Here is an 11,590-nt window from a genome sequence, read left to right as displayed (position 1 = left end):
TACATGTATACAAAGTTGTGAAGAGAGAGAGAAAAAGAGAGAGAGAGAGGGAGGGAGAGGAGGAAGGAAAAGATGGGAGAGGAGAAGGATAGAGACAGGCAGAGAGGAAAGACAGAGAGAAAGAAAGACAAAAAGAGAAAAAAATGATTTCATTCATTATCAGGTATAAGTATTAAACCATACTGAATCAAACTTAGGAGATTTTAATAGGTATGTAGTTTGGGATAAGATGTTTGAATTATATAGATAAAAATTATACATACTTGGAAGAAACTGCCTCCATGAATTCATCCAAAAACTTGTCATATTCAGGACCTCGGACTCTCCTCTGCCGCAGGCCAATGTACAGTGGATCTTTAAGTAACTCCTAGTGTTAAAAAAAAAAAAAAAAAAGCAGATGGCATAGAAAGAATTAGCAATGAGAAAGTCATTTACCTTTTCTTAGTCTGTTTCATCTTCTATGTAAGAGACAGAAATGAAAAATAAAATCCTGACATATTGATTCAGAGTAGCCCAGTCACTACTTACCTAATACTTTATAGAGTACAACCATTTTGTTCACAAATCAAATAAGAAAAATAATTACAAAATATTAAAACATTCTGGGTTAATCTGGGGTAAAGAAAAATAATTATAATACATCAGTGGTGCTCATTAGAAAAGCTCCACTCAGATTTTATAAGTAAAATTTCCCACACATGGAAATAATGTTCAGTTTTAAAGATTTACAACAGCTTATGAATGCAAAGATAACAATCCTTTTCATAGATTTATTTCCATTTCCAAAAAAAGAAATCTTCAAACATTTTGAATATACTTGTTATATGACTACTAACTTAAGAGAGAATATTTTCAGCCTTGACCAAGTTTTTCTTAAGCTTTTGTTCCTCTCTCTCTCTCTCTTTCTCTCTCTCCTCCTTCCTCCTTTTTCTCTCCTTTCTCCCTTCTCCCTCTCATAGTCTTTCCAGACAGGGTTTTTCTGTGTAGCCTTGGATGTCCTGAAACTCTCTCTGTAGACCAGCTGTCTTGAACTCACAGACATCTGCTTGCCTCTGCCTCCTGAGTGTTGGGATTAAAGGTGTGCACCATCACCACCCAGCCTAAAATGTTCCTCTTTTTCCTCTTCCTCCTTTTTTTTATTTTCCTTCAAGACAGTGTTTCTCTGTGTAACAAGAGTCCTGGCTGTCCGGGACTCATTTTGTAGACCAGGCTGGCTTCAAACCCAGAGATCCACTTGCCTCTGCCTCCCAAGTACTGGGATTAAAGGTGTGTGCCACCATGACCAGCTTTCTTAAGTTTTTTAAACTTTCTACTTTGCTTTCTTAAACTGATGGAGCTAAGACACCACTATTCCGTTCAAGTACTGGCATAAATAACACTTAACGTTATTTTAATAAATCAAATTTTTTAAACTGAGGTATAATGTAGATAGTGTAAAGCATGACCATTAGTGGCAAAAGTCTTCAGTAATTAAAAATATCTGTAAAAAAAACAGCTAACAACCTATTTTACAGTGAAAGACTGAATTATCTTTAGATTCTAAACAAAGCAAGACTTATCTGTCCTCACCACTTTTCTTCATCATTACACTAGAAACACCAGCTATTACAATAAGGCAAGAAAAAGACAAGCATACAGACTGGAAAGGTTAGAACTAAATACTTTGTATTTGCATAAACATAATTATGTAAATATAAAATGCCAATCTACAAAAATATTGTTTTTATTATATATTAATATAGTTTATATTTACTTAATTATAATTATAATATAATTAAATTCCTTAATTTAATTACAAATTAAATTATATAATTATAAGTATCAATTACATAATTAAATGAGTTAATTTAATTATATTAACTTAATTTAATATAGTCATAGATGTAAGAACATACAGAAACAAATATATTGCTACAAATAAAATTGTAATGAACAGTTGAAATAAAATGTAATTTCATTTTATATTAGTAATCCAAACCACAAAATTCACAGCGAAATATTTATCAATATGTGCGTAAAAGTTGAACACTAAAAACCACAAAGCACTGCTTTTCAAAAACTTGTAAATAGTTTTAAATGCAGACTATAGATAAATTCTTATGAAAAGGAGGGGATACCTCAGAGGGCAGAATCAAGAACTCACAAGAAGGCCAAAGCAAAAGCTTGAAAACAATGAGCTACATGAATCCACTCTGAGGCAACAAAACTGGGCCATAAGCAGGCAGCTCGCTTGATGTCCAGAGACGCTTTATTGGCTATGGACCCTCCAGAACCATAGGATTTCTATTTCTCCAATTTTGACTGGGAATGTTGGTAGTCGGCATTCTGTCCCTGACTTGTCACTGTAAGTTTGATAGGTGAGAAGACATAAATAAAGGCATAGGGGGAATCAAAGAGCAAGCGTCCTCTGCATCTAGACCTGATCTGCATGAGAGGACCTTGACTTTGGACCCACCCCTGCTATTGGGATGGAAACTTTAGAGTCTAAGATGGAAATCCTTGTATTGTGTAGGTGTAATGCAAGCAACTTATGAAGAATGAGAATTTAAATGAAGAAAAGCACACTTGTCCCAGCCATCCAAACTTTCCTATCATCCAGACCAAACTACACCCTACATGGTCATAAACATTAATAAAACAGTAATTTTAAGCCACTGGGACTGGAGGTACTTTGTGACAGACAAATACATTCTTACAGATTTGGTGATGTTAAGTTGGTTCAACTATTTGAATCTTCTGAAGTAGGGTTTATTTAAAGCCAATAGAAACCACGGCCAAGAGCATACCTGTTGTCCTGTGTAATTATTAATAGCATTTTCTCTCATTGTGAAATCTCCTTAGTTTGACCAATACATCTTACTTGCAATGTACTGCTTAACAAGTAGTTAAGGTTTTTGCTCACTGGAAGCTAACATGTTAAATCACACAAATGTAAAATATAAAATCTGAAACCAAGGAGTGCTGTAAAGTCCAGCTGTTCCTTAAGGCATAAAAAATTCTTTAAACAACCCATTGGCAGGCTTCTGGGCAGCCAAGGTTAAACTGCCAATGTGCTACTAATGGCTGCCAATATTAAAATACTTTCTCCAAGTCTGGAATATATTTAGCCTCCAAATATAAGATTTAGCAAAAAAGAAAAAAAGAAGAAAAACACAGTTGAGGAAAACTGTGCCCCTTCTCTTTTCTTCCAGTCTTTCCCACACTGATAACTGAAGCACATGACATAAAGAAGCAGAATGGAGGCAGCTCAATGGGTAGGGGCATTTTCTACTAAGGCAGATGTCCTGAGTTCAGTTCCCAGAATGCACAGGGTAGAAAAAAAAAAAAGAGCAAACTTCCACAGGCTGTCATCTCTTACATACAGACACACAAATAAATGGAAAAAAGAGAAAAATAATTGTAATAAGTTGATTTTAAGATTTATGAAGCTGGGCACAGTGGTGCATACCTGTCATCCCAGCACTCAGGGAGGCAGAGGCAGCAGATCTCTGTGAGTTCGAGGCCAGCCTGGTCTACAAAGTAAATCCAGGACAGCCAACGCTACACAGAGAAACCCTGTTTTGAAAAACAAACAATGCTATCTATAAAAGGACAGTCAAGGCTACACAGAGAAACCCTGTCTTGATAAACAACAACAAAAAAAAGTTTTAAGATGAATTACAATGTTATATAATTCTTCAATTATGATAATGTATTTAAAAGAAAGTGTTTTAGTTATCATAAAATTTAATTTTAAAAGCTAGTGTATTTTTAGAGATTTAACTGCAAAAAAATTAATATATACAAAATGTGATTTAAAAGTGAACAAGCCAGAGGAGGACAATGCTTATACAGGAGGACAGTGGTGGAAGGGAACGAATGAAAGCAAGTTATAATGTCACATATGTGTGAAGACACAGTGATGGAACCTATTACTTAGTATTCTAACCTAAAAAACGGGGGACTAGATTATTCTAGTTTACAGGCTGTCACAACAGGCAGTGCCATGAATAGTTCACATTATGAAAACCTTATGTGACTAGCCACCCAGTTCAAGCTGACTTCCACATGCATGTACACATGTGTGCCACCTACACAGGTGTGCTCCTGCACACATAAACACATGTGCAACACGTCCATACACAGATGCAAAAATAAGAATGCAACAGCACTTTAGACACTGAAGGACAAATTTGAAGGTAAATAGTAAAAATTAGAAAGCAGGGAGAATTCTCCAATATAACGTGATTCATTTAGAAAGCAGGCGACGTGAAAAATCCAAGACAACCAAGCAACTTGACCAAGTTTTAAGACCCACCTTGAAGAAACCATTGGATTCTGATGACTCATGCATTCTACCAATTAAAGAATCCATTGTAGATCCCAGTAATTAAATTTCTCTATGTCCACATGATAACCTTATATACACACACACACAAAGCCCAGGTGGGGACCGGAGAAATGGCTCTTTAGTTAAGAGCTCTAGCTACTCCAGAAGGGGACCTGAGTCAGTTCTCAGCACCCACATGGTGGCTCACAACCATCTGTGACTCCAGCTACAGAGAACAACTCTAACATCATGGGTACCGGGCACTATGTGGTGGAAACATATCCACACAAACAAAATACATATACAAATGAATATAAATAAATAAATCATTTTAAAGGCCCAAGTTTAAAACTGTTCAAATAATTATATGCTTATTTAATAGTTTTCATTATTCTTTAATAACCCCTAGAATTTAAGATACACCATAGATCTTGTAGGTTTTATTTTATTTGATTTCCATTTATCATCTCAGCTTGTTTTAAAAATATGAAAACTAAAGTAAAATCTTATTTTTAATATACACATACAATTTATAACAGTATTTTAAAATAGGTTAGTTTTGATAGTTAAGTCATTTCTATTAGTATTGAAAAAGAAAATATCAGGAAAACCATATTTTAAATCGAAATATTTCCATGGATAAAGGTTAAATAAGCATTCATATACAGGAGCCAAATGCGATTTTGTTCATGTACGATAAACATAACAACTGTTTAATGATGGAAAGACTCTAAAATATTAATGTGGAAGAAAAGTTGAACTCCAAATCATTTACTCCAGGTTCAACACAGATGTTTTGAAGAGTAAGATCCCAAGCTGATTAAATTTAATAAGATCTAGGAAATTAGTTCCTGTACTTCAGATAATGTGCTTCAGATAATGGCACCAATACTTATCAAAGCACTTCAGACCATTAAGATAGATAAAGCATGATTGCTTTATAGAAATGAGAAAATAACAGAAAGCTATTTTCTTATAAAAGTTGGGAGCAGGGCTGGAGAGATGGCTCACAGGTTAAGAGCACTGGCTGTTCTTCTAAAGGTCCTGAGTTCATTTCCCAGCAACCACATGGTGGCTCACAACCATCAATACTGAGATCCTGTGCCCTCTTCTGGGCTGCAGGAACACATGCAGGCAGAATAATGTATTTAAAAAAAATGAGTTGGGGGGGGTCAGAGCTGAGGGGAGTGGGGTAACCTAGAAAAAAAAATGAATGAATTTCATGAAGCTCAAGAAATATGATCTCATAGTGCAAACTTTAACATAATTTTTAAAGACAGGTAGCTGTTTTCTACACTCAAAATGATTACCTCATTTTCTGTTCCCACGTCCAAAGTAACAGGCAGACAGTGCTGTGGGTTCACCCCTCCACATGCTGTGTACAGGGCCAGTTTGCCCACAGGGATGCCCATCCCATTACAACCCAGGTCTCCCAAGCCGAGGATACGCTCTCCATCAGTTACCACAATAGCCTAGAAGAAAGAAAAGACAAAAAGTCTTTATTCGTTCCTGGTCTCTAGTCCTGATGGTAATGCCCTGCAATAAAACACTGAGCTGTAAGAAAATATACATTAAATATGCATATACTGGATATTTAATCATAGCCATGATGGAAGAAGGGGAAAGGAAATGGGTTTTATCTATATATGCTGAGCATTATATAAAGGTATGATATGTATGATTAGTTATATTCCTGTAAAAAGAAGAGGTACGAAATAGAAATTCAAATAACTTACTAAGAGGGGAAATGAGAAATTGGAGCTCAAATTGGAAACAAAAAAGCAAAAGCAGCCAGTGCCCCTCAGTGCAACAGAGGAGTGTCCATAATGACATACTGCAGAAGTGCTAGGTAGACGAGGTAGTCACACCTCTGCTCCAGAATGCTCTGACCTCTTTCTCCCAGAAGCCCCTGAAACTGTGCTGTTATCTCTAGACCATACCCAGAACAGCATGCTACACTGGTGACCTTTCCCTAGAACTAACTGGCTTATTTCTATCTACTTAGAATAATAATGAATTATATATAGTACTTATTTTACAGAATATAGGACTTATTTTACAGAATTTAATATCATCATTAGAAATCATCATTAGAATGAATGCATTCTGTGTCTTCATTCTATGATTCATGGTCACAGTATAAATTAAAACAAACCTAGTTTATTAGATAAGCTAAAGTACTGTACACAAAATATCCATGGAATGGCAGTTATTTGACCCTACATAAAGGAATTAACTCAAGTTTTTATTTCTTACTTATTTTCTTTAAATTCACTTATTTTATGTGTATATGGGTGTTCTGCCTGCTTGTATGTCTGGGTATGACATTCATGCTTGGTTGCCCACAAGGCTAGAAGTGGGCACTGGATTCCCTTGGACTGGGTGATTGTGAGTGCTGGGAATCAAGCCTGGGGTCTTGAGATGGCACCAGTAAGTCTAACGTCTAAGCCATCATTCCAGCCCCTCTATTTCTTAGTTTAAAAAGAGACTAATGGTGTGCCTTCAGAGTGGCTCTGTTTGCTCGCGACTGTAATTCCAGCATCTGGGTACAACAGCACCCAGTAGACAATCAGTAAGTACTAGATAAATCCACGGATACAGACAGTGAAACCACGATATATAAAAAACTTACCATAGTACTTGTATTTTACCTTCTTAAAAAAAAAAATGTGGCTACTGTTCATATCCTCAAAAAATCACCTGCTCTTTGATCACCTCCCCCTGAGGGGGGAGCAGCCTTACCAGGCCACAGAAGGTGACATTGCAGCCACTCCTGATGAGATTTGATAGACTAAGATCAGAAGGAGGAGAGGGGGACCTCCCCTATCAGTGGACTTGGGGAGGGGCATGTGTGAAGGGGGAGGGAGAGTGGGATTGGGAGGGGAGGAGGGGGGCTTATGGGGGGATAAAAAAATGAATAAAGTAACTAATAAAAGTTAAAAAAAATTATAGCACTCTACTGGGGTTCTAGAGTACACTCACACCCTCCTCTCACATTAAAGATCACCAGAATCTAAAAAACTGCCTAGATGAGCCACCCAGGCAGTCCCTGGATCTAGGAGCTGGGTCTGCTCTGAGCACTATGCTCCTTCCACCAGTCTGTATTGCCAGGTATCAGCGTTAAAATGTACCGCTGATAAGACTGCACAGAGAGGACAATGCAGCCAGTCCTGAGGAGACCTGACAAGCTGGGGTCAGAGGGAAGAGGAGGAGGATCACCTCTATCAGTGCACTGGGGGAGGGGCATAGAAGGAAAAGAGGGAGGAAGGGTGGGGTTGGGAGGGGAAGAGGGAGGGAGCTACAGGTGGGATACAAAGTAAATAAACTGTGATTAATAAAAATAAAAATAAAAAATGTACTGCTGAGATCTGCTATTTTAATTTTTCATGTCCTGTAAGATACAACTACTGAAAAGTTGTTTTAAAAGTAAATATACTAATTAACTTAAACTAGTTAATGGTTAATCAATCAGATTCATGATCATGTCAGGTATTAGTCTGATGTATCACAGAAATACACATCCTAGGTTGAACAGATACTAAAAATGTAGAAAACAGCAATGTTTGCCTATTCAGATTTATGACAAACAGACAGACAGACAGATAGACAGATAGATAGACAGATAGACAGAGAGAGGTAGATAAAGATAGATGATTATACACTATGTAAATATAAATAGATGGTCCTCAAAAACATCAGAGACCTACAGAATATGGCACTTAAAGATGTTTTTATTAATTTAAGGCCTTTTTTACTTGAGACATGTCAGTGCCTGGCAACACCTCCAGCCTACACCAACAAAGATGATGAGCATTATAGAATCTCCTTTTGGATATATCTTCATTAATGGCAGCCTAGCCACTGGGCAAACATGCCCCAGCTCTCTCTACAGACAACATGCTGTCCAAAATGGACAAGACTTGGACACCAGCTGAGTTGACTGTCAGGCTCCACCATGACAGTTACACTAAGTAAGTCCTTTATATTTCCTGCTTCACGATTATGTCTGTTGGATACACTGGGCCAAAAGGTTGACAACAATGCTCCAACATTATAGAGAGAGAATGGGTGATTGACCAGGCAATAACTGTGTCATCTCTTAGCTGCTTGTCTGCACTTCCTATTTTATTACTTCTTAAATCTCTGATGGGATTGAAGACTAGACAGTTAATAGTTTGTTAGGCTTAAGTTGTTTAGGAATTAAGAAAGCATTTTAAGGCCTAGAAAGCTGCTTTTTTAAGATGATAAATACAAGATATGATAGAGAATGATGTATGTACAAAACTTAGGCTCACCTACATAGGACAGACAGCACTTTCTTCAAGGTTGCCAAATAGAAATGAGCTAAACATTTTGAATGTAACTTTTACATATGGCTTTCCTGATTCTTTCATGACTGTTTTTACTGTATGTAGTTTATTATAAATAAAGTCCACATGCAAAAAAGTAAATACACTTAAAAGAGGTAAAATTATTTCATAAACTCCATTTTGAAAACTTTTCCCTCTCTAACTGCAAGGAGTCACCATTTCCCCTAATTGCAATGGGTTGATATATTCATGCTCTGACAGAAAAGGTAACACATACCATGTGTAACACAGCTCTAATTTTCAGAAATATATATGCTACATTGAGCACTATAACTTTGTTATGTATATATATTTTGTTTCATATATATTTCATGTAGCATACATGAAATATATATGCTACTATTGAGCACTATAACCCATTTTTCAGGGTCCAAATAATTCAGGTGTCTATTTAGTAGACACGGTTTCATTTAATGTGCTGTCACAGAGAGAGGCATTAGATACACTGCTGATGATATGTACTCTCATAAATGCACTGCTCAACACAGGAAACCCAGTTTTAAATAGTACACACTGTCATCTACTCGATAGCACCACCTATGTTAAATGAATTATATCTTAAATATGAAGATTTTGAAAACATTTTGTTGTTGTAGTTGTACTTAACTTTTATTCCCTAGGCTCCATATAGTACCATTACCTACCAAAATTATGATCATATATGGAGGCATTTTTTTAAACTTTGAGATATTTATATCTTAGCTTAGCTTAGATAATGTTGGAAAATTTTCAACACTACAGAGTCTTAACAGGGATCACTTCCTCCTTGCCTGGCCTCAGGGGATGAGGATATGCTCACTCCTGATGTGACTTAATATGCTGGGGAGGACTGATATGGGGGGGGGAGGGACTCCCCTTTTCTTGGGGGAGAGAGGAGAAGGGGGCCACTGGAAGAAGAGGAGGGAGGGGGCACCCTTGGGGTAGAAAGTAAATAAACTGAAATATATTTTTAAAAATTAAAAAATAAATAAAATGACAAAAAAGTCTTAACAGCAAAAATTTTCTGTGACAAAATATCTTCAGAATGAGCAAACAGAACATCTATACTACCGTGCACTGTACATTTTATCTTATAAATCATCTTTGCTACGTGTGTGTTCAACTACACAGTAGAGACCATATCGTACTTTTCTGTATATTACAATCAAGTGCTGACTTATTTAGTGTCCTGTGCCAAATACTACCCTAAGCTTTTAAAGTTCTATAGGGCTTTGAGGTCCAGGGATAAAGGAAGACTATTAATGAAGCCAAATACGTAGAGTTCAGCTACATAGAGAAGAACTACATAGAGAAGAGTTCAGCTACTGAGAAGAGCAAGAAGCAGGGTGACTGCCTAAGGCCTAGCTGTTACGGTGACAAGGCAAGGTACTGATTAGAACTCCACTCAGGAACTATTTTTCTGAACTGCCTTGTTGATTCTATGATCCTTTCAACTTTCTGCTTAAAGACACATATCAAGCCAGAGGATGGCTCAGCAGAAGCCACCAAAAGAACTCGCCACAGAAGGCTGACCAGACTTCAGATCCCATAACCAAGGTTGTGGAGTGAATGCACCCACATTCACACATGTACGCACATTACACTCATATCACATACACACACACTCACATCACACTAACATACATGCACATACACAAACATACACACATGTACACATATCATACATATCACATGTGTGCATGCACACACACACACACACACACACACACACACAGAAATTATTACTCTAAGTTTCATTAACTCATAGCTCCTAAGGTCATAATGATAAAAACAATGATTTAACAGGTTTCTTCTGCCTACTTTGAACTTGGTGGGTCATTAAACACAGCAAATACAATAAAGGAGTTTGCTTAAAGAATTACATGCCCTACAACTTCAACACACACACACACACACACACATACACATGTATATACATATACAATGACTTTATAAAGAATGAAACACCAAGAAATTAGAAATAACAGGACAAGTCTCTAAACAACTTTACAATAAAATTACTATACCATAGAGAAATCAGAGCTATTAATTAGGTGGCAGTCAACACTGCTCACAGCAAATGAGAGTGTGCCTATGATATAAACTGGTTCATATGATAGAAAAGGAAACAAAGTACCTCAGTGCAAAATCATTGGTAACTTACCTTGACAACATCTTCTGGCCACGCATTAAGAACTGAAGCAATATGCCCTTTGTCGTGGATACTAATAAAGAGTCCTCTGTAGAAAAAAAAAAAAAGTTTTAATTTTACTTCAAACCTGTCAAACGGCCATCAACACTAGTAAAAACTTAAATCTATTAATATACCTCCATCTTAATTCAACTACTGAAAAAGTATTTTCTTAAATAACGGCTAGAAATTCTGTAAGTAAGGGGCGGGGGATACAGCTCGATTGGCAGAGGGCCTATGAGTCACACATGAAGCCCACTTCATGCCAACTTGACAGCCAACACTGTACTGAACTGGACATGGCACTAGGGGGAGGTGAAGAAGACAGATGGATCCCTGAAGCTCACTGGCAAGACACCCCAGCAAAATCAGTGAGCTTTTGACTCAATGAAAAACCCTTCTTAAATAAAGAACAGCTGAGAAAGATTACAAATACTGACCTCTGGGCCAGCAAATAAGTTCAGATGTGCACACATACAAGTATGTACACACACAAATATACATATACCACACTAGTAAAAACAGTTTAGAGCATGTGCTATTCTTGCAGGGGTACACATTCAGCTCCCAGCACCCACAGCAGGCAACTCACAACTGCCTATAACTCAAGCTCCAGCGGATATGCCACCCTCTTCTGGCCTCCAAAAGCATCTGTACTCGTGTGCACATCCCCAGACATAGACTACATAGGTATGAGAAGAGAAGAGAAGAGAAGAGAAGAGAAGAGAAGAGAAGAGAAGA

The 11,590-nt window shown here is 37.1% G+C and overlaps 1 long non-coding RNA gene across 1 annotated transcript; it reads right to left on the bottom strand.

Annotated features, from left to right (window-relative positions):
- Positions 1–264: 264 nt before the first annotated feature.
- Positions 265–10,900, bottom strand: LOC129684171 (uncharacterized). The gene is made up of 3 exons (XR_008721288.1): positions 10,823–10,900; positions 5,620–5,781; positions 265–367 (listed from the first exon to the last, which is right to left on the bottom strand). It is a non-coding gene; the product is annotated as an uncharacterized LOC129684171 (long non-coding RNA).
- Between the last annotated feature and the right edge of the window lie 690 nt (positions 10,901–11,590).

This window comes from Psammomys obesus, unplaced genomic scaffold, assembly GCF_907164565.1.
Source record: "Psammomys obesus unplaced genomic scaffold, mPsaObe1.curated_primary_1811, whole genome shotgun sequence".
Lineage (NCBI taxonomy): Eukaryota > Metazoa > Chordata > Mammalia > Rodentia > Muridae > Psammomys > Psammomys obesus.
The sequence above is the reverse complement of the archived record's forward strand: the minus strand, read 5'-3'. Positions and strand labels throughout refer to the sequence as shown.